General features: G+C 45.3%; 1 long non-coding RNA gene across 2 annotated transcripts; it reads right to left on the bottom strand.

The window, feature by feature from the left end:
* Positions 1-213: 213 nt before the first annotated feature.
* On the bottom strand, positions 214-20,319 carry LOC132658399 (uncharacterized). Of its 2 annotated transcripts, XR_009598005.1 has the most exons (4): positions 20,128-20,319; positions 5,135-5,265; positions 2,683-2,848; positions 214-2,268 (listed from the first exon to the last, which is right to left on the bottom strand). It is a non-coding gene; the product is annotated as an uncharacterized LOC132658399 (long non-coding RNA). The 2 variants fall into 2 exon arrangements; XR_009598006.1 differs by lacking the exon at positions 20,128-20,319 and having other exon boundaries at positions 2,683-7,704.
* Between the last annotated feature and the right edge of the window lie 371 nt (positions 20,320-20,690).

Raw genomic sequence — 20,690 nt, 5'->3', positions numbered from 1 at the left:
AGCAATACTGTGCCTTGTATTTTTCAGGGTTCTCCAGAGAAACAGAACCAATAAGATGTAAATAGATAGATAGAGATAGACAGATAGATGATAGATGTATAGATGTTGTTGTTCAGCAGCCAAGTCATGTTTGACTTTTTGCAACCCCATAGACTGCAGCACACCAGGCTTCCTTGTCCCTCACACATACATAGAACTGTATAAAAAGATATATATATATATAGAGAGGTGTTTATTTAGAAGAGGAGGTTTCTATTAATAACAGGAACCAGCTCACATGATTATGGATGCCAAGAAACTCCGTGATCTGCTCTGTGCAAGCTGGATGTCCAGAAAGTGATGTGAAAGTCTCTTCAGTTGTATCCGACTCTTTGTGACCCCATAGACTATAGCCCACTAAGCTCCTCTGTCCACAGAATTCTCCAGGCCAGAATACTGGAGTGGGTAGCCATTCCCTTCTCCAGGAGATCTTCCCAAGCCAGGGATCGAACCCAGGTTTCCCACACAGCAGGTGGATTCTTTACCGTCTGAGCCACCAGGGAGGTCCAGAGATGCAGTAGTTAAATCCAGTCCAAACCCAAAGACCTGAGAACCAGGGAAGCCAATGGGGTATGTCCCAATTTGATTCCAAAATCCCAGGAATTAGAAGCATTGATGTCCAAGGTTAAAAGAAGATATATGTCTCTGCCCAAGCAAGAGGGCACATTCACCTTCCTCCACCTTTTCATTCCACATAGTCACCCAAGGGTTGGGGTGATGCTGATCATATGAGTGAGGGTGATCTTCACTCAGGCGACCAAATCAAATACTAGTCTCTTTCGGAAATACCCTCACAGACATACCCAGTCATAATGTTTTACTAATTATTTGGATGTTCCCTGGCCCAGTCAAATTGACACACCAAAAACGGACAACCAAATACTGACCATCACCGTCGCTTATCTCCTTGCAATGTCCTACGTGCTAAATTCTACCCGGCGCTCAAGTTCAAAACGAAAGCTGTTTTGTGGTTATATCCTTCGTTCAACAAATATGTGTTGAGTACCTGCTCCATGCAAGGCAATGGGCTGGGTGATGCTGAGAATCCAGGGGAAAAAAACATGGGCCCTGCTCCCCCATGGCATATACTCTCAGAGGACAGCACACATGATAATACATGGCCAAAGAAGAGACCTGCGGATCCGAGCGAAGACTTCCTGGGAGGAAAGACTTCCTGGGAGGAATGGTCCTTGAAGGATGATAATAAATAGTGCCCCACCGCCTTGCTTCAAATCTCATCTCCGACATTCAGCAGCTGTGTGCCCAAGGCAAGTTACTTAGCTTCTCTGTGCCTCCCTTTCCTCATTTGTAAAGTGAAAGTCCAGCTCTTTGCGACCCCATGGACTGTAGCCTACCAGGCTCCTCGATCCATGGGATTTTCAAGGCAGGAATACTGGAGTGGGTTGCCATTTCTTTCTCCAAGAGATCTTCCCCACCCAGGGATTGAAACCGGGTCTCCTGCATGGTAGACAGACACTTTACCGCCTGAGCCACCAGGGAAGTTACATTTGTAAAGTGGGCAAAAAAAAAAAAAAGTATCAACCCCATTGGGTGTTGTGATGATTCACTGAGTTTATACATGTATAGTACAGGTCTTGCCACATAGTAAATGCTCAATAAAAGTGAGAGAGGAAATGATTATTATCTGTTAAATGGAGCAATAAAGGGTCTTATTTTGCTGCCAGGATAAAGATGAGATAATTCAAGTAAAGCATTTCAGACAAGGCCTAGCGCATGCTAAGCACTAGATAACGTTGCTATTTTTTCTTAACGGTGTTGTCGGCAGAGGTACAGAAAGGAGGCGTGCAAGGCAAGCAGGGCGAAGCATTAATTAGCTCCCCCTCCTCTCCTTCCGGGTCCCAGGCCCTCTGTTTAGCCCCACGCCCTAGGCTGCCAAGTGTCATCTCTCCTGTTCCACAGCCCTGAATCGCCCCCGGAAGCTGGTGCAAAGGGAAGGCTGGTTTCGGCCGCTCTCCTCTGTTCTCAATCAAATGTGCCGCTTTTCTGCCTGGCTTCACACATTGTAAAAAGCAGCCGTGTGCGGATTGCTCAGTGTCCACACGTCGGGCTCCTGACCCGCCGATGGCTCGGGAGCCCATTATTGTAATGGATTTGCTGTTTGGAAGAAGAAGGGGTCGTCCGCCTAATAAACCCCTGCCCCTGGTGGATCACGTCCAGCAGCCCATCTTCCATGCAGGTTTTCACTTTCGCGGATTTGTTTAGTGATTTCTGAAAGACAGACAAGCTCCAATAAGTGCCCTGAGATACAGGCAAGACACCACCGAACTGGAACAAGAAACGCAAGACTTTTTGGAGCAATGATTCAAATTCTTTTTTCTTCCCTTTCTTTTTTTTTTTTTTTTCCTGTCCACCTTCTGAAAGCGTAATACTGTCTTGCCGTTAGGTTTTTTAAAAAAAGAAGTACTGCTAATGAAATGCATAGACAAGTAAAAACATGTCATGCAAATTAGACACCTTTGGGGATTTTGAAAAACTTGTTTGAAGGGCTAATTAAGAAGCTATTAAAAATAATTAATAATAATCTGCTTTTCCCAAATTCTTTTCAGTTCAGAAGTGTAAGTGACGCCATTTTTACTTCGCTTTTTAAAATGCGTAGGCTGAAGTGGCAGATCCTTTATTTACCTGGAAGTCTCTTCTAAACTTTTCGTGATGGAGGATGGGGGGAGAGGTAATCCCATTCGTGTCCTTCCTTCCTTGGGTTTTCTTTTTCTGCATCAGCTGGTTCAAGCAGCAGATCTTTCCACAAATGCAGTCAATGTACCATCGCAGGAGTGGTTCTAAAGTCTCACTGGGGGAAAATTGTTGTGAGTTACAGGAAATTAAAAAATTCTTGCAATACCAACCCACTTCTCAAAGTCAATCTGTGGTATCCCCGCGTCCATTCGACTCTGAAGTCAGGCCAGCATGATTTTTTGAAGAGTAATTTCCAGCCTTATAAAGGGTCACGCCGTGTATTGAAGCCACATTTGCTTCCGTGTTTTGTAAATTTCGAACTCATTACTGAACCTTTTGTCTCTCAGACCCCCGTGTCTGCCTCTCACCTCGCCCTCATCAATCTGAGCCTTAAAAATCTAATGAAAAATGCTGAGACACATTTTGCATGTGGAAATGCATTAAAACACAAATTGCTACGATCCTGAGGAGGAACTGGCTCTCCAGGACAGGCGGGAGAGGCATGCCACTGTTCTTCAGAGCCAATGCACTGCTGGGCATGGCTGCAGGTCCTTGGGAATACAGAGAAAACAACAGGACTTCCCCACTCTCCTCTGAGCCTCAGGGTTCTGTGCCTTTGAGATAAATCCACCATAGCATCTGCTCCGCAAGATTTCAAACTGTCCATGCCCTAAGTACCAGACTGGAAGACAGCAGTGATGCCATATTCCCTCTATAAGGCACGTATTGGAGGTCTCCATGCCTCCAGTGTTCTGACCCAGGAGCTAAGTTAAGCTGTGGTCAACTTGAGAATGTCACACAGTGCCTGGTAGTGGACAGGGAAACACCACCTTTGCGCTCTGTGATTTTGGGGACATTAAGAAGAAGCTGGGAATGATTAAGGGCAGGAGGAGAAAGGGGCAACAGAGGATAAGATGGTTGGATGGCATCATCAACACAATGGACACAGTCTGAGCAAACTCTGGACAATAGTGAAGGACAGGGAAGCCTGGCATGCCGCAATCCATGGGGTCGCAAAGAGTGAGACATGACTGAGCAACTGAACAACAACAAAAAGAAGTTGATGAAAGCTGTATGAACATCTCCTAAACACACACACACACCGCATATAGAATCTCTCTCTCTCTCACCCTCACTTACTCTCTCTTGCCTTTCTTTTCCAAGAGCCCACACTAAACTCCTAGGATACAGGTAATTGTCACACCTGATTCCCTTCACCTGGGTAGCGGGGTAGTCAGTGAAATGAAAAGAACAGGAAAACTGTAGGCAGGTTGACTTTAGTCTGCAGCTCAGTTCTGCCATTTCCTGGCTGTGTGGCCTTGGTTGAGTCACTTAACTGTCTCTGAGCCTCAGTTTCCTCTCCTGTAAAATGGAGATGATGATACCTACCTTTCAGGTTTGTGTTGAGAATGGGTCAAAACATAGGCAAAGTGCCTGGTGCTGAAGCTGACAAGCAGTGGGGCTCCCTCCATGGATGGGAGGCAGTATTTTGGTTCAGATGGTTCTGGGCTCTGATTTGGGGTGGGGGAGGTCGATCCACTGAGGTGATGGCTGCAGAATTAGAGCTGAGTGCTGCCCTGAAAACTCTTGATTCAGGGATAGAAGAGCTCAGTTCTTTAACACCCCGCCTGACACCTCCTAATGAAATGTAAATGAGGGTTCTAAAGCCTGGCATTTGCTTTGGGAAAAGGTGCGAGCAGATAGTTACAGCCAGGGCAGTGAGTGTCCTGGGGTCTGAATGGAGCTGGTTTACAGAAAGAGGACCTCAGCTGCTCCCCAAGAGTGGCCCCATCCGGAGGGTTTGAAGAGGCTTTCTCTGTCCATTGGAGGAGGAAATGGCAACCCATTCCAGTATTCTTGCCTGGAAAATCCCATGGATAGAGGAGCCTGGCGGGCTGCAGTCCATGTGTCATACACAACTGAGCACACACCCATGCACACTTCCCTCTCCAAGGAGATGAGCTCAGCCTTCTTTCAGTACACCTGTCCCTTCAGGCCTTCCCATGAGTCACCATCCGAGCAGAAGGGCCTGGTGACCTGACAGCAAGTGGACCTGTCTTGAGACTGAGGGTCAGCCTGTTCCTCCTGCTCCTGCCTGCCTTGGGCAAATGGGGGAAGGGGTTCTTGGACAGAGTCCATGCCCATAGCCATCATGAGACCTGCTGTCATCAAACCTGTATAGACACAGCCTCCTCAAGCCCAGAACCCAAAGAGGCTAAGGCCAATAAGGGACTCCACCAGCAGGGCTCTCCTAGGGCACCTCCCTGTCTGGAAAGAAAGTGAAAGTGTTAATTGCTCAGTCATATCCGACTCTTTGCAATCCCATGGAATGACTGTAGACTGCCGGGCTACTCTGTCCATGCGATTCTCCAGGCAAGAAGACTGGAGTGTGTCACCATACCCTCCTCCAAGGCATCTTCCGGACCCAGGGATTGAGCCCGGGTCTTCCACATTGCAGGCAGATTCTTTACCATCTGAGCCATCAGTTCCCCTCAAGTGTGAAATCCTCCTGGTCCAGGAGAAGATGTGGCCCTTGAAAGAAACACATATACTACAGACACGAGTATACATACAGGCACGCGCCCTGGGGGTAAAGACACAAGGGATAACTAGGCTGACCCTTCAAAGTGAGCCAAACACCCGGGGCTCTTAGAGCAGCTGTTTGGAGCTGTTAGCCAGTGGTCTGGGAAACTCGCCTGTATTCATTCCTCCGCCTCACCTATGGCTGGAATGTGAGCTTTACAGAGGGTACACCAACCTTACTGCCTAGCATTCGCATCTCAGCTCAACCAGAGTTCTGGGCTCCCAGTCCTCCCAGAGCAGAGGTTCTGGGGTTGCTGTGCTGCACTGGGATGGAAGCCCAGAGGAGAACTGGAGGGACCCACAACTCAAAATGCATTTAGCATCACACTTGCAGACTCACTAAGGATCAGAAGGGGACCAGTGAACCTGACTGCATTTTGCAAGGGATTTTGACTGCTGTGCAGGAGGAGCTTTTGAACTGTGGGAGGACCAGAAATTGCCTAACACAGAGGAATGCTATAACTAGCTCATTATTCTGTACTTACATATGCATCCATCTTTTCTCAAGGTCAGGAATTGAAACTTTTTTGGCTCTTTCCTCACACTTAGCGTGGAATCATTTTTTAATACGTTTTTAAATCGATGAATCAGTGGCTTAAAGAACCAGTCACCCACAGGAAAACACTGCCCAGCATTCAGCCTGGGGCCAGACATAAGCTGAAACCCTCAGCTGCACTCTCTCTCGGGATCCTATGGTCTCCATCCCCGAGGCTGCCCTTGAAGTGGGATGGAATCTAGGGTGAGGAAGGTCATTTGCGCCCCACCCCCTCCAGAGATTCTGGAGCTTCTTTCAGGGTCCCCAGTGGGCTCCCTTTGCCAGCCTTCCAGCCTCCCTCCTCCCCAGGAGCAGATCCACAGTCTGACACGTGGGGAGCCAAACCTGGCCCGAAAGAAGGGCCCAGAGAGCTGCACCCAGGCCCTGCTGGGCCCTGGAAATGCGGATGCTCAATTCACAGGCTACTGATTGCCGCTCGGTCACTGCCCCTGGGCCAGCCTCTGCAAACCCCACTCTGCCGGGGCTCACCCCTCTCCTCACTCAGACTTCAAATGTCACCTCCTTCCCCACACCCCAGCAGAGACGCCCCAGGCCAGCAAGCCTTCAGCACATGATACGCAAACGTGCTCATCTTGATCTTCCCATCACCTCCGAACTGCTGCGGAGGAGATGATGGGAACAGAATCTCCAGGGAGCCCTTGGGGCCTAATGTATCACATGTGCTGAGAGAGGCCAGGCCGGGCCGGACATTTGCAGCTCAGCTCCCGACCCTCCTGGGACCCCGGCTCCTCACACTTGGGCTGAACTGGGGGACCAGGAGCGGGAGGCTGAGCAAGAAGGACTCGCTTCTCCCAACCAAGGCCGCCAGGGCACATGGCCCAGTCCCTCCGGGCAGCTCCAAGGCAGGACATTTTCTGGCAACTTCCTAGCCGATTCAAATCCATACAGAAAATAGCATCTCTTCCTCGTGTTTAAGCCCAGGAAAGGGAGACATTGAAGGTGTCTGGGCCCACTGACTCAGCTATTGGGGGGATTCAAATTAAAAATAGACTTGATCGTAATCTGCAGACTCGAGTTCCTCCCACTAAGCCAGGCACCTGGCAAGGCTGTGTTAAAGGGCCAGTTTCCAGCCACTATCAGAAACACAGATGGGTACAGGAAACAGGAAGTACTGTGTTTTATGTATGCATAAGCATCTGCTCTGTGTCAGGCCCGGGAATTACAGGAGTCAGGTGGGGAGACTGGCCATTGGGGGAAGTAGCAGATGAAGTGGGAAAACTAAAGCAATGCAGTGGAAAAAGAACAGTCAAGTCAGACAGGCCAGCTTCTACCACCAATTAGCTGTGTGACTTTAGGTCAGTTACTTAACGTCTCTGAGACTCTGTTTCCATATCTATAAGAGCCGTAAGAGCAGCCGTGTGTGCGTGCATGCTAAGTCACTTCAGTCGTGTCCAACTCTGTGCAACCCTGTGGACCGTAGTCTGCCAGGCTCTCTGTCCATGGGATTCTAACGCTAGTCTCCTCTCGCCAACCCCTTGCTGGGCTTCCAACTGCTTCTCAGGTTTTGTCACCTCCACCTCCTGCTCGTCTTCCAGATGGTTCATTTCTTGCTATGCCCAGTGCCCCATCCTGGCCCTTTCATGGGTCCCCTGCACTGCTGCCAATGCCCTTAACTTGTCTTCCAGCCTCCGACAGGACCTCCTCCAGGCCAGCATCCACAGAGCTGCAAGATGGGCATGGTCGTGATCCATCAAATGACGATGGTGATGATGGACAGTGGTGGTGATGATGACGGTGATGACAACACTGAATGCTGTTCAGTGCTGACTTTATGCCCAGCCGTGTCCCAAGTCTTTTGCTTGAATTAACTCATATAGGCCTCCCAGCAGCTCTGTCAAGGAGCTATCCCCATTTTCCAGATGATAAAACTGAGGCACATGGTGGTTAAGTCATTTGCAGAGATCACACAGGAGTGAACAATGAGGCCAGGGTACGAACCTAGGCAGTCTGACCCCAGCCTTCCATACTTAAGACACTCAGTGGTTTTCTTCATAATCACCACAGGACACAGACCCCAGAACAGAGCCCCTCATACCCCGATGCACCCAGCCGACCCTCCAAGCATGCGCTCATCACCTTTCCACAGCCAGGGCTCCAGCCAGGCCAAATGACATACTGTCCCCAGCTGAACACAGCAGACACTTTTATGCCTCTGAGCCTTCATGCTTGCTGCTCCCTCTGCCTCAAGCACCTTTCCAAATCCCACCTTTCTCTTCAAGATTAAGCTCTAGGAAGCCTTCCTTGACCTCCCAACCCCAATACATCCACAGCCCCTGCACTGACCCCAGCACAGCATGTACTCTCTTTGGCATCTGTCTCATCCATTAAGCAATGAGCTCTCAAGAACTCTCAAGAGCACTATTGTGTCTTTTTCCTCTGTATTGCCTGCATCTTGCATAGGGTGTGAATGAACAAGCTGCAGACTTAATTTATTTCCAAATGCAATAGAAGAATTCTGAATCAAAGTGAAAATAAAATGAGGGCTTTGAATCCAGCTGCTCTGGATTAGAATCGCAGTTCTGTCGCTTATTAGCTGTGTGATGTTGGAAAAATGACTTAACCTCTCTGAATGTCAGTTTCTTAATCAGTAAAATGCCAGGGAGGGCATTACTCCTTCAAAGGGTTGCCCTGAATATTGTGTGTGTGTGTGTGTGTGTGTGTGTGTGTGTATGTGTGTGTGTACGTGTGCTTAGTCACTCAGTCGTGTCCAACTCTTTGCCACCCATTTGGACTATAGCCCACCAGGCTCCTCTGTCCATGGGATTCTCTAGGCAAGAATACTAGAGTGGGTTGCCATCTCCTCCTCCAGGGGATCTTTCCAATCAAGGGATCGAGCATGAGTCTCCTGTGTCTCCTGCTTTGCAGGGGTATTCTTTACCCACTGAGCCTTCAGGAAAGCCCCCCTCTGAATAGTAAGTGTAATAAATTTGATAAAGGGTAGAGCCATGCCATATAGGCCCTTGCCATTGTGCTGTGCTCTGTCACTTCAGCTGTGTCTGTTTGTGAGCCCATGAACTATAGCCTGTCAGGCTCCTCTGTCCATGGAGATTCTCCAGGCACGAATACTGGAGTGGGTTGCCATGCCCTCCTCCAGGGACCCTTCCTGACCTAGGGATCAAACCCGCATCTCTATGTCTTCTGCACTGGCAGGCAGGTTCTTCACCACTGGCGCCTCCAGGGGAGCCCGGTCCTTGCCATTAAGTAGAAGCTATTTTGATAATGACTATTAAGTTCATTGTGTGATTATTAAGCTTTTATGTGAGGAGTATTCACATGTATTTACATCTGCATGTGTATGTGCTTTCATGTACTGACTAGGGCTCTGCTAACCGCACTGAGGAGCCCTAGGCAGGAATCTCTGAGCAGACACTCTCCTCTCTACTCCTCACACAATCAAACCAGAAGCCCATTCCTACCTCGGGACCTTTGCACATGCGATTTCACTGTATGGGATGTTCCTCCCTCCAATGGCCTCATGGTTGACTCCTTGGCATCTTTTAGACCTAGGTATAGGATGTCACTTCCTTGGAGGGCCTTCTCAACCACTCTGTCTGAACAGAAGTCCCTGTACGCTACTGCCCCATTGTCCAGTTCAACCCTTGTTGGTTCCTTCCATAGCACCTTGAAAATATGTAAGGATTTGTGTTTTTGTCCATCCATTCTATGTCAATCCCAAGTTAGTGTGGCACTGCCATCATCTACCACTGTGCTTTTAGTGCCTGGCATGCTACATGGCACTTAGTGGGGAGCTCAATAAACAAATGTTGAAAGAATGCTGAATAAATAACCTACTTGGGTTCCATTCAACAAGAGCAGAGAAAGTTGTGAGGATTTGCAGCTAGAGCTCCTCCCCTGCAGATGAAAGAGAGACCTCTCTCTCTCCCCAGAGCCTCAGCGAGGGCGCACCTGGCTGCCTGCAGCCCCGGAGCCCAGCATCAGCTCACTAGAGACAGATTGGAGGGAGTTCAGACGAGCAGGCCAGGCAGGATTAAGTGGAGGGAGAGGGTGATTTACAAAGAAAGATAAAAGGGCCCAGCTTCATAAGGTTGGGCTACAGGATTATTTTGATAACAGCCTCCAAATGTTGGCAAGGTGTGTGTGCCAGGGAGTGGAGATCGTTCCCCGACAAAGGTGCCGAGGCGGTTCCCTGGGGAGACTTGGTGAAATCTCAACTGACCCTGGGTCCAGAGCTGGGCCGGATACCACGGCCAAAGCAAGGAATCTTCCCTGTGATCTGGGCTGTCAGCACGTCTCCTTGGAGCACCCCAGGAAATTAACACTGCAGAAACCAGGAGGGTCTTTTGAGAACCCCAAGAAAACCCACCTCCTGAGTAAGATTACTTTGTTAAGTATCTGAGAAGGAAGATGCTTCAGTTATCTTGTAGACCAGGGGTCCACACGCTATGGCCTGAGGGCCAACTTCAGCCTGCTGCTTATTTTTGTAAATGAAGTTTTATTGGAAGAGAGCCACACCCATCTGTTTACATATTATCTATGACTGCTTGTGCACTACAACTTCGGAGCTGAGAAGTTGCATCAGAGATAATATGACTCACAAATTCTAAATATTTACTCTCTGGCCCTTTACAGACATGGTCCAAAGATCCTCGGTTACACCACTGATTCTTGAGTAAAGTGCATGACACTTGGAGAGGGAAAAAAGTGTCCACAGGGCCCCAACTCTGACTTAAATTATTTTTATTATAGTAATAAACACACACATACATCTGTAAAGTTAGGTATAAATGTTTTAGGCTTTTAGCTCTTACACAACTGGAAAACCAAAAGCATTCTTGGATTAAATGCCAACAAAATGACAGAAACATTAAAATTAAAATGAAGAGCATTAAAATAATGCAGTCGATGATGCTTTTGCTGAAGAGCATTGCTGCTCACAGCAGGGATGCGCTGCTCATGTACAGATTTGTTTGCATTTGGCAAGACTGCTATGAAAAGAGTGCTCTGTGATGACTCAATTCCCCCACTCAGCTTTTCTCTCTTTCAAAAACCTTCATTGACATAGAAAGCCATGACATCGTGGGCCTTTGGTGGATACAAATGTTCAGTCACATCTGCGCTTTCTCTCATCAGCCCATGAGAACTAAAGTACGTAGTTCTGATTGACTCAATGTCCTCTTGAACACAGAAGTTAGGCACTAACATTTTATGGCTACGTCTAGGTGTATGGTGACCCGCCAGATGAGCCAGAAAATATTTACAACCATTTTCTAAAATAAAAATTGAGTAGTTCAAAAAAAAACCTCTTAGAGGATTTGTCCACTGGTTGGGGGATCTAGCCCAGCCTTCGCCTTTTCCAAATGAAGACACTGAGTCCCACAGGAAGACGGTGACTTGGCGAGATCACGGAGGGGGCTGGGGCTGAAGCCATGTTTGAATGGGGGTGTGCTGACTCCCAGCGCCCCGCACTCCTCCTCAGCCCAAGACAGCTGACCAGAGCAGAAGTCTGCCCACCAGTGCCAAGAAGGGTGCCCATTTGCTAGAGTCACTGACTATGACATGAATGGCTTCCTCTGGACTTGGAGAGGAGCTGTGCTCTCAGACACCATGAGTGACAGCTGGAGCCAGCCTCTGGAAAGCACACGGGGAAGGGGCTCTCCCAGGGTGGACGACTGGCTGGAATGACTTCCAAGGGCCCCTCCCAGACTTTAGAAGTGAAGCAACAGCCGTGCAGCCCCTGCAACGGCAGAGCCCTCTTCCTTAGCCCAAAGAGTGTCAGTGGGATTCACCTGGGCTCAGAGAAAGCTAGACGTCCGAATCCTAAAGTTAATCCAAGTCTTCACTGTCTTGAAGGATGGCTCAGACAGAGGAATCATATGGAAGCCTTCCAGTTTAGCAGACCCTAAACATGGATGTGGCAGCAACGGAGTATTCCTTGGGGAATCCAGCTCCTAGGAAGCCAAGCCTGGAGAGGGACATGTGAGCCGCTCAGCCTGGCCACAGGTTTTGCAGGGTTACAGGCCCCGTTCTCCAGGCTGGTCAAGTACTCAGCTGTCTTCACCCACCTGGGGAGCAGCATGCTGGTCAGGAGGAGAAATGGGGAGCAAGCTCATGGTAGCAGCCTGTTCAGAGCAGAGCAAGGCAGCCCGCTGATACCACTTCTATACCAGAGGCTTATTTAAAGACTTGTAACTGGTTGGTTCAGACTAAATGAAAATATTTAAAGCCAACTCTTTGGTAAAGACTCTGATACTGGGAAAGGCTGATGGCAAAAGGAGATGAGGGCAGCAGAGGATAAGATGTTTAGATAGCATCACTGACTCAGTGGACATGAACCTGAGCAAACTCCGGGAGATAGTGAAGGACAGAGGAATCAAGTGTGCTACAGTCCATGGGATCACAAAGAGTTGGACACAACTTAGCAACTGAACAACAGCAACAAATGAAAACATGCAAGACGTTTCAGAATAGGGCTTGGCAATCATTTTCAGTAACGAGCCAGATAGTAAATTTTTAGACTTTGTAGGACATGTGCAGGTCTTTTATGTTAACAAACTTTTTAAAATGTAAAAGCCATTCTCAGCTGACACACTATACAAATACAGGCTACAGGCTGAATTTGCCCCATGGGTGGTAGTTTGCCGACCTCTGTTCTAGAATATCACTAACTCAAGACACGCCCTGCACAATCAACTTGGTCTTCTCGGGACTATAAACACCCAAAAAACAGATGTGCCCTCATCCCCAGGCTCACATACACACAGACACACATATTCACACCCATGGACACACACACACACACGCACACACAGTCAGTGTTTTGTCCATGAGACAAAAATAATTTCCAAATTTGCAAAGCACACACTTGCTTGAAAGTTAATTCAAGGGCAATCTGTAATGTGCAAAGCCACCATGTCCAGGGCTGGAAAGCTAGAGACTATTCCCAGAGGCACAGAAGAAAATACAAGAGGCGATCAGGGCAGGGAACGAAGACCTTGCCTGTGATCTAGTCTGAAGGTTTCTAAACTGTTCCTCTGAGGCATGTGGTCTTTGAGGAGGGGACCTCTGGAGTTCTCTGCTTCAGGCTGCCACATTCAAATCAACTAAGCCACCTAACCTTTGTTGTGTTGAGTCACTAAGTCATGTCCAACTCTTTGTGACCCCACATCCATTGAGTTGGTGATGCCATCCAGCCATCTCATCATCCTCTGTTGTCCCCTTTTCCTCTTGCCCTCAATCTTTCCCAGCATTAGGGTCTTTTCCAATGAGTTAGTGCTTTACATCAGGTAGCCATAGTATTGAGGCTTCAGTTTCAGCATCAGTCCTTCTAATGAATATTCAGGGTTAATTTCCTTTAGGATTGACAGGTTGGATCTCCTTGCTGTCCAAGGGACACTCACACGTTTCCTCCAACACCACAGTTCGAAAGCATCAGTTCTTCGGTGCTGAGCCTTCTTTGTGGTCCAACTCTCACATCAGTACATGACTAATGGAAAAATCATAGCTTTGACGATATGAACTTTTGTCGGCAAAGTGATGTCTCTCCTTTTTAATATACTGTCTAGGTTTGTCATAGCTTTTCTTCCAAGGAGCAAGCGTCTTTTAGTTTCACGGCTGCAGTCACTATTCACAGTGATTTCGGAGCCCAAGAAAATAGTCTGTCACCGTTTCCATTGTTTCCCCATCTATTTTCCATGAAGTGATGGGACTGGATGCCATGATCTTAGTTTTTGAATGTTTAGTTGTAAAACAGCTTTTTCACTCCTGTACATACTGGATTTCCATTGAAAATTTCATCCAAAGGTAGGATTTCATGAGAAAAGGTAGTGGTGGGTGCTCAAAACCAGTACCTGGCCAGTTGTCTTATATCTGGTCCCTCTAAAAAGTCTGGCGAGATTAGCCCACATGATTGCCTATTGTAAACATTATAAGATAGGACTACAGCTCCACAGTTTGCTACAGTCCCCTCCCCTCCCTATTGCCTTACACCACCCTGTTTCATTAATCAGTAGGACCTGCCTGGCCCCAGAGGCATTTGAGTTTGTGACTCCTATCAATGCTGTCTCAGCTGCCTTTACATGAAACAACTCCCTGAAAAGCAGTACTGCTTTCTTCAGAGACGTCACCACTAGATCCAAAATACTGACTTACCAACAGCTGCTGGATCCTGTAGGTCTTAGGCAACCTTTCACTGATTTATTCTGATATTGTCTTAATCTTTTATATTTATTTATACCTCTCTTCATTCCAAAAAGGATCCAAAACAGCTTGTAAATAAGCATGTATATCATAAATTTTAAAAATAGAAGACATCTGAGGGAAAGAAAACCCAACTAGAATAGTAAGATGAGGCCAGATGAAAAGTTAGCACACAAAAGCATAGTTGAAGATGTCTGCATGTTTTGTAACAGCAAGCAGAGATTTCTGCATTAGGATGGTTCATAGAGGTATATGGAACGGCCCTCCTTTAATAGCTGATAAAATTGCTTTGGGGAAAAAAAAGGAAAGAAACAAACAGTCATGAGGGAAAGAGGCTCAGCCCAAAATTTTAAATTTCAAAAACGTCAGCTAAGAAAAGAAACAAGAAGTTAAAGAGCAGAGCAAAACCATTTAGCACAGCAAATGTCCAATGCCACTGTCCAAGCCCCTTAGGAGCCTTGGGGTATGAAAGTTAATTGTGTGCGTCAACTTGACTGGATTACAAGATGCCCAGCTCTCTGGTTAAACATTATACCTGGATTTTATATATATATATATATACATATATATATATATGTATCTGTGAGGGTGTTACTGGAAGAGGTTAACCACTGAATCAATAGACTGAGTAGGGACTTCCCTGGTGGTACAATGGTTAAGACTCTGCACTTCCACCTCAGGTGGCTGGAGTTTGATCCCTGGTCTAAGAACTAGGATCCTTCCTGCACACAGTGCAGCTAAACTATGGGGGGAAAAAAACACAGGAAGTAAAGTGCATTGCCCTCTTCAATGTAGGTGGACATCGCCCAATCCACAGAGGGCCCAAATACAAAAAAAAAGGAGGAGCCGGGTGAGGTTGTTGGTTGAGCAGGGACATGGATCTTCTGACTCAGCACTCTTGGTGCTCAAGGCTTCAAACTTCAACCCTCATCTTCAGTATCAGCCATCTGGCTCTCAAGCCTTGGAAGCATACCACCTACTTTCTGGATCTCTGCTTACAGAAGGCAGGTCATAAGAGTGTTCAGCTTCCATCATCACATGAGTCAATAGCTTATAATAAACATAAACCTGTACCTCCTGTTGAATTTCTTTCTCTGGGGAACCTTGAATAATACAGGAGGCCAACTGTATGCCAGCAGACCCCTAGCAATGTAAGATCTGGAGTGAAGCCAGCCAAAGGGGGACCCACGGCTTTCTCTCTGATGACTGGAGGAGACTAGAAAATGCTGCTGAAAAAAAAAAAGAAACAAACAGGAAAAATAGGAATACAATAAGGACCTTGACTGTCTTGGACAGGTGATTGGGGAAAAAAATCCAAAGCCAGTAGAGGAAATAGTGTACAGATCCCCTGCCCACAACTGGCTATGGTGAGCCCAGGAGAGGGCACTTAGCAAAATGTCAGAAGTGGGGGTCTAACCCACATGCCTCTTTACTGGAGCATCAGGATAAAAACATGTGACAACAATATGAAATACCATCCCTCAAAATGCAACAAAGGATATGAACATCCATTAAGAAAAATTGTGCAGATTTATACAAATTTTACTTACTATCACATAGAATTGGAAATAATTCAAATATTCATTAACTAGTGAATGGATAAACAAGGTGTAGCACGTACATACAGTAGAATAATACTCAATAAAAAGTTAAATAATAGATAAATAAAAATTAACAATAAAGCAATAGAAAGTAATGACTATTGATTCATGCAAGTAACATGGATAAACCTCCAAAGCATTAAGCTAAGTATAAGAGGCCATAAGCAAAAGGTGACTTACCGCAGGATTCTATTTATATGGCATTCTAGGAAAGGCAAAATTGTTCAGTTCAGTCACTCAGTCGTGTCCGACTCTTTGTGACCCCATGGACTGCAGCACACCAGGCCTCTGTGTCCATCACCAACTCCCGGAGCTTACTCAAACTCATGTCCATCGTGTTGGTGATGCCATCCAACCGTCTCATCCTCTGTGTCCCACTTTCCTCCCACCTTCAATCTTTGCCAGTATCAGGGTCTTTTCCAGTGACATGGTTCTTTGCATCAGATGGCCAAAGTATTGGAGTTTCAAGAGCAAAAGTGACTTACTGTATGATTCTTCTAGGAAAGGCAAAATTATAGGGATGGGAAACACATCAGGGGTTGGGGGCCAGAGGACAGAGGGAAACAGTGAGTTGGGGGAGAACTGACTGCAAAGAGGAGCAAGGGAACTCGGTGAGGGGATGGAAACAGTATAGATCTTGATTGTAGCAGCAGTTATACAACAGCATATATTTGCCAATATTTGCAGAACTGTATACCTGAAAAAGGATGAATTTTATTGGATGTATAATATACCTCAATAAACCTGACTTAAAAAAATAACATAGCCAAGGGGGAAAAAGCAAACTATCCTCAAATACAATGGAAAGAAAGTCAAGAAGCCAGCCACACTCCATGAGAGCAAAACCAATGTCTAAAGAGAATTATTCAGCATGAGCCAAATAAAAAGTAATGGTATAGCAGCTAGGCAACTAGGGATGTCCAGTTTGTGGTGATTCTTCCCGAAGGGGAAAAGAAATACAGCAACCAAAAGACAGACATAAATGTATTATGAAAGAAACATTAATAAAAACCACAGGAAATTAGCATCCCTGATACAGAGAAGATGGGCTCAAAAAAGGACAGAAATGGTATGGACCTAACAGAAGCAGAATATATTAAGAAGAGGTGGCAAGAATACACAGAACTATACAAAAGAGATCTTCACGACCCAGACAATCACCATGGTGCGATCACTCACCTAGAGCCAGACATCCTGGAATGTGAAGTCAAGTGGGCCTTAGAAAGCATCACTATGAACAAAGCTAGTGAAGGTGATAGAATTCCAGCTGAGCTATTTCAAATCCTAAAAGATGATGCTGTGAAAGTGCTGCACTCAATATGCCAGCAAATTTGGAAAACTCAGCAGTGGCCATAGGACTGGAAAAGGTCAGTTTTCATTCCAATTCCAAAGAAAGGCAATGCCAAAGAATGCTCAAACTACATCACAATTGCACTCATCTCACAGGCTAGTAAAGTAATGCTCAAAATTCTCTGAGCCAGGCTTCAGCAATACGTGAACCGTGAACTTCCAGATGTTCAAGCTGGATTTAGAAAAAGCAGGGGAATCAGAGATAAAATTGCCATCTGATGGATCATCAAAAAAGCAAGAGAGTCCTAGAAAAACATCTATTTCTGCTTTGACTATGCCAAAGCCTTGGACTGTGTGGATAACAATGAACTGTGGAAAATTCTGAAAGAGATGGGAATGCCAGACCATCTGACCTGTCTCTTGAGAAACCTGCATGCAAGTCAGGAAGCAACAGTTAGAACTGGACATGGAACAACAGACTGGTTCCAAATAAGAAAAGGAGTACGTCAAGGCTGTATATTGTCACCCTGCTTATCTAACTTCTATGCAGAGTACATCATGAAAAAGGCTGGGCTGGAAGAAGCACAAGCTGGAATCAAGATTACCGAGAGAAATGTCGATAGCCTCAGATATGCAGATGACACCACTCTTAAGGCAGAAAGTGAAGAACTAAGGAGCCTCTTGATGAAAGTGAAAGAGGAGAGTGAAAAAGTTGGCTTAAAGCTCAACATTCAGAAAGCTAAGATCATGGCATCCGGTCCCATCATTTCATGGCAAATAGATGGAGAAACAGTGTCAGACTTTATTTTGGGGGACTCCAAAATCACTGCAGATGGCAACTGCAGCCATGAAATTAAAAGATGCTTCTCCTTGGAAGGACAGTTATGACCAACCTAAACAGCATATTAAAAAGCAGAGACATTACTTTGCCAACAAAGGTCTGTCTAGTCAAGCCTATGGTTTTTCCAGTAGTCATGTATGGATGTGAGAGTTGGACCGTGAAGAAGGCCGAGCACCAAAGAATTGATGCTTTTGAACTGTGGTGTTGGAGAAGACTCTTGAGAGTCCCTTGGACTGTAAGGAGATCCAACCAGTCCATCCTAAAGGAGATCAGTCCTGAGTGTTCATCGGAAGGACTGATGCTGAAGCTGAAACTCCAATATTTTGGCCACCTGATGCAAAGAGCTGACTCATTTGAAAGACCCTGATGTTGGGAAAATTGAAGGCAGGAGGAGAAAGGGATGACAGAGGAGGAGACGGTTGGATGGCATCACCGATTCAATGGACATGAGTTTGGATAAACTCCGGGAGTTGGTGATGGACAGGGAGGCCTGGTGTGCTACAATTCATGGGGTAGCAAAGAATCAGACATGACTGAGTGACTGAACTGAACTGAACTGATACAGAGAAATCAAAAAATGGAATGGAAAAATAATGAATGCAAAAAGTATTGGATAATACATAGCATTGTCTGAAATGCAGGGAGGATTGAATCCACAATATGTACTGTTTCAGAGATTTTAAAAATTAATTCAGAATTCTCAACACCATGACATGTCCTGATTAAGTAATTCAAGTTCAATAAGGAAGTAACAAGTCCACAATAATCCAGACATAAAAAGCAAATGACCGTTGACCAGGCTGCTCTCAGGCCTCCATGGCAACATTCAAGGTCACAGTGGTGAAAGGACACTCACTTCAAAAGGAAAGGAAGCGAGACCAAGAGTACTTCTTTCAGCCAAGGTGCTGGTCAGGTATATAGGCAAAAAGCAAACATTCTCAGACATCAAAAGAATTTCAGACACATTTTAAAAATTGATGGAATACAGTGACTTCTTGACAAAACTGTTGTACTTGGCTATGAAATCCAGCCAATTGAGAGATAAATTAAAATCAGGACTTGCGCAGTGGAATACGTGTGGTAAAAGAGCCAATGGTGACAATAGAATCTTAGACTTGAGAGTCTACTTAGATAAAGAATTAATACTAAATCACTGTGTGAACTGTGAACATTTTATAAGTCTTCAAAGGGTAATAATTATAGAACTCACAAAAACTGATAGGGGAAGGGAGTAAGAGAAGGCATGAACATCCTTAGTTTTCATGGCAGGGAGGTACTGATCGTATGTAAAACTGAAACTTGCAATTAGAAAATCATAATTACTACAACCTCCATGTTTTTTCAAAACCTCTTTTCTTAACCTTAGAGAGACTTTTGAAAAGAATATCTCTTGTTTCAAGTTGAACTTGAACTTTTATTTCAAGTTCAACAATTCCTTCCACTTCCCTTTAGCTTCTTTTCCTTCTTTTAAATTCAAATAAAATTGACTTTAAGACTTTATATTAAAAATAACGTGCATAATTCATATGATCTTCTTCTCATGAATGGACTTTTATACACGTAGATAAATAGATATATGGAAGATAGATACATAAGTAAATAAGTAGAAATAAATAGATATATGGAAGCCCATTTGTGGATAACAACTGATATAGATACATATACACATACAAACATAGTATGATATTTGGAATAATTTTCATCTCATGGTAATAACTGTAGTGATTTTTAAATACTTTTCCATACATCACTGTATTGATTGAATTTTTAAATTATTATATTTTTATTTATAAAATCAATCAAGTGATTTTTACTTTTTAAAATGTTAGAGAAATGTTAGAGCTTTTTAAAAAGCTTCCTAGCAGCCAAAGAAAAAAGGGACCTTCATTCAGTTATAGTCTAACCATGAATGGCATCCATCAGATTACAATAAACCAACCCAGCAAAAGTGCAGCAATTCCTCAGAGAAAATACAACTTTTCCAGGCACTCAGATTTATAGAGGAGATGCTGACTGGTGTGGAGGTGGCATCTTCACAACCTGCCTTCACCAATCAAGCAAAGGTCTCGTTTCACACCATTCCACCATTCCAGTCCTTTGATATGTGCTCACCTGCCCCAGCTGGAGGAAGGCACCAGGTGGCCATGAATTTTGGCCTCTGGTTAGCAAGATGGCCACTTCTTCAAGATTTATTCACACAAGTTAATGATTTTTTCCCTCCAGGTGAATTCAGGTTGTAGTGGGCCCACCTGAGGGAAGGATCCATTTTTTCCCTTCCCTTTTTTCCCACTACACACACACACACTCTCTCTCTCTCTCACTTTCTCTCTCTCTCTCTCTTTCTCCCCTCCAGTCACAAAACTCACCTGCAGTTCTCATCTTGATCACCACCAATTCCTCTTTCCTAGAAAATGCTTCATACTATTGCCCATGCCTTTCATCAGGTTGACTTATACTCATCTTTCAGGGGCTAGCTTACATATCACCTGCTCCAGGGACCATCCACTGATCTCCCCCAAGCAGATAGAATCAGGTTCTTGGGTTGGGACAAATAACCCACGTCTGACTACTCCACAGGTGTTACAGAAGTCAGTGGGGCTTGAAATCCCCAAGTCATGATTCACGTATAAACCATCTAACAGCTCTAAAAATATAAAGGGTGAAACCATCATTGCCTCTTAGAGCTATGCAGAAAATAATTGGGTAGATAAACTGTCATGTTAGTTTTCTTTTTAACAGCATTTTGGAAGATTGAAAAATATTTCCATCATAAACTGGGAGACTAGAAATGGCTTTAAAAAAATTGTATGGGTCCATCTAAGGTTATACTCTAGGAGGAAAATTTTATCCAAAAAATTATAACCTCCCATAAATTTAAAAATTGGATTTTGAGAGTCTATCCCATGACCTAATTTACAAAGGCTGTATG

Source organism: Ovis aries, chromosome 22 (assembly GCF_016772045.2).
Source record: "Ovis aries strain OAR_USU_Benz2616 breed Rambouillet chromosome 22, ARS-UI_Ramb_v3.0, whole genome shotgun sequence".
NCBI classification, from domain to species: domain Eukaryota; kingdom Metazoa; phylum Chordata; class Mammalia; order Artiodactyla; family Bovidae; genus Ovis; species Ovis aries.
The sequence above is the reverse complement of the archived record's forward strand: the minus strand, read 5'-3'. Positions and strand labels throughout refer to the sequence as shown.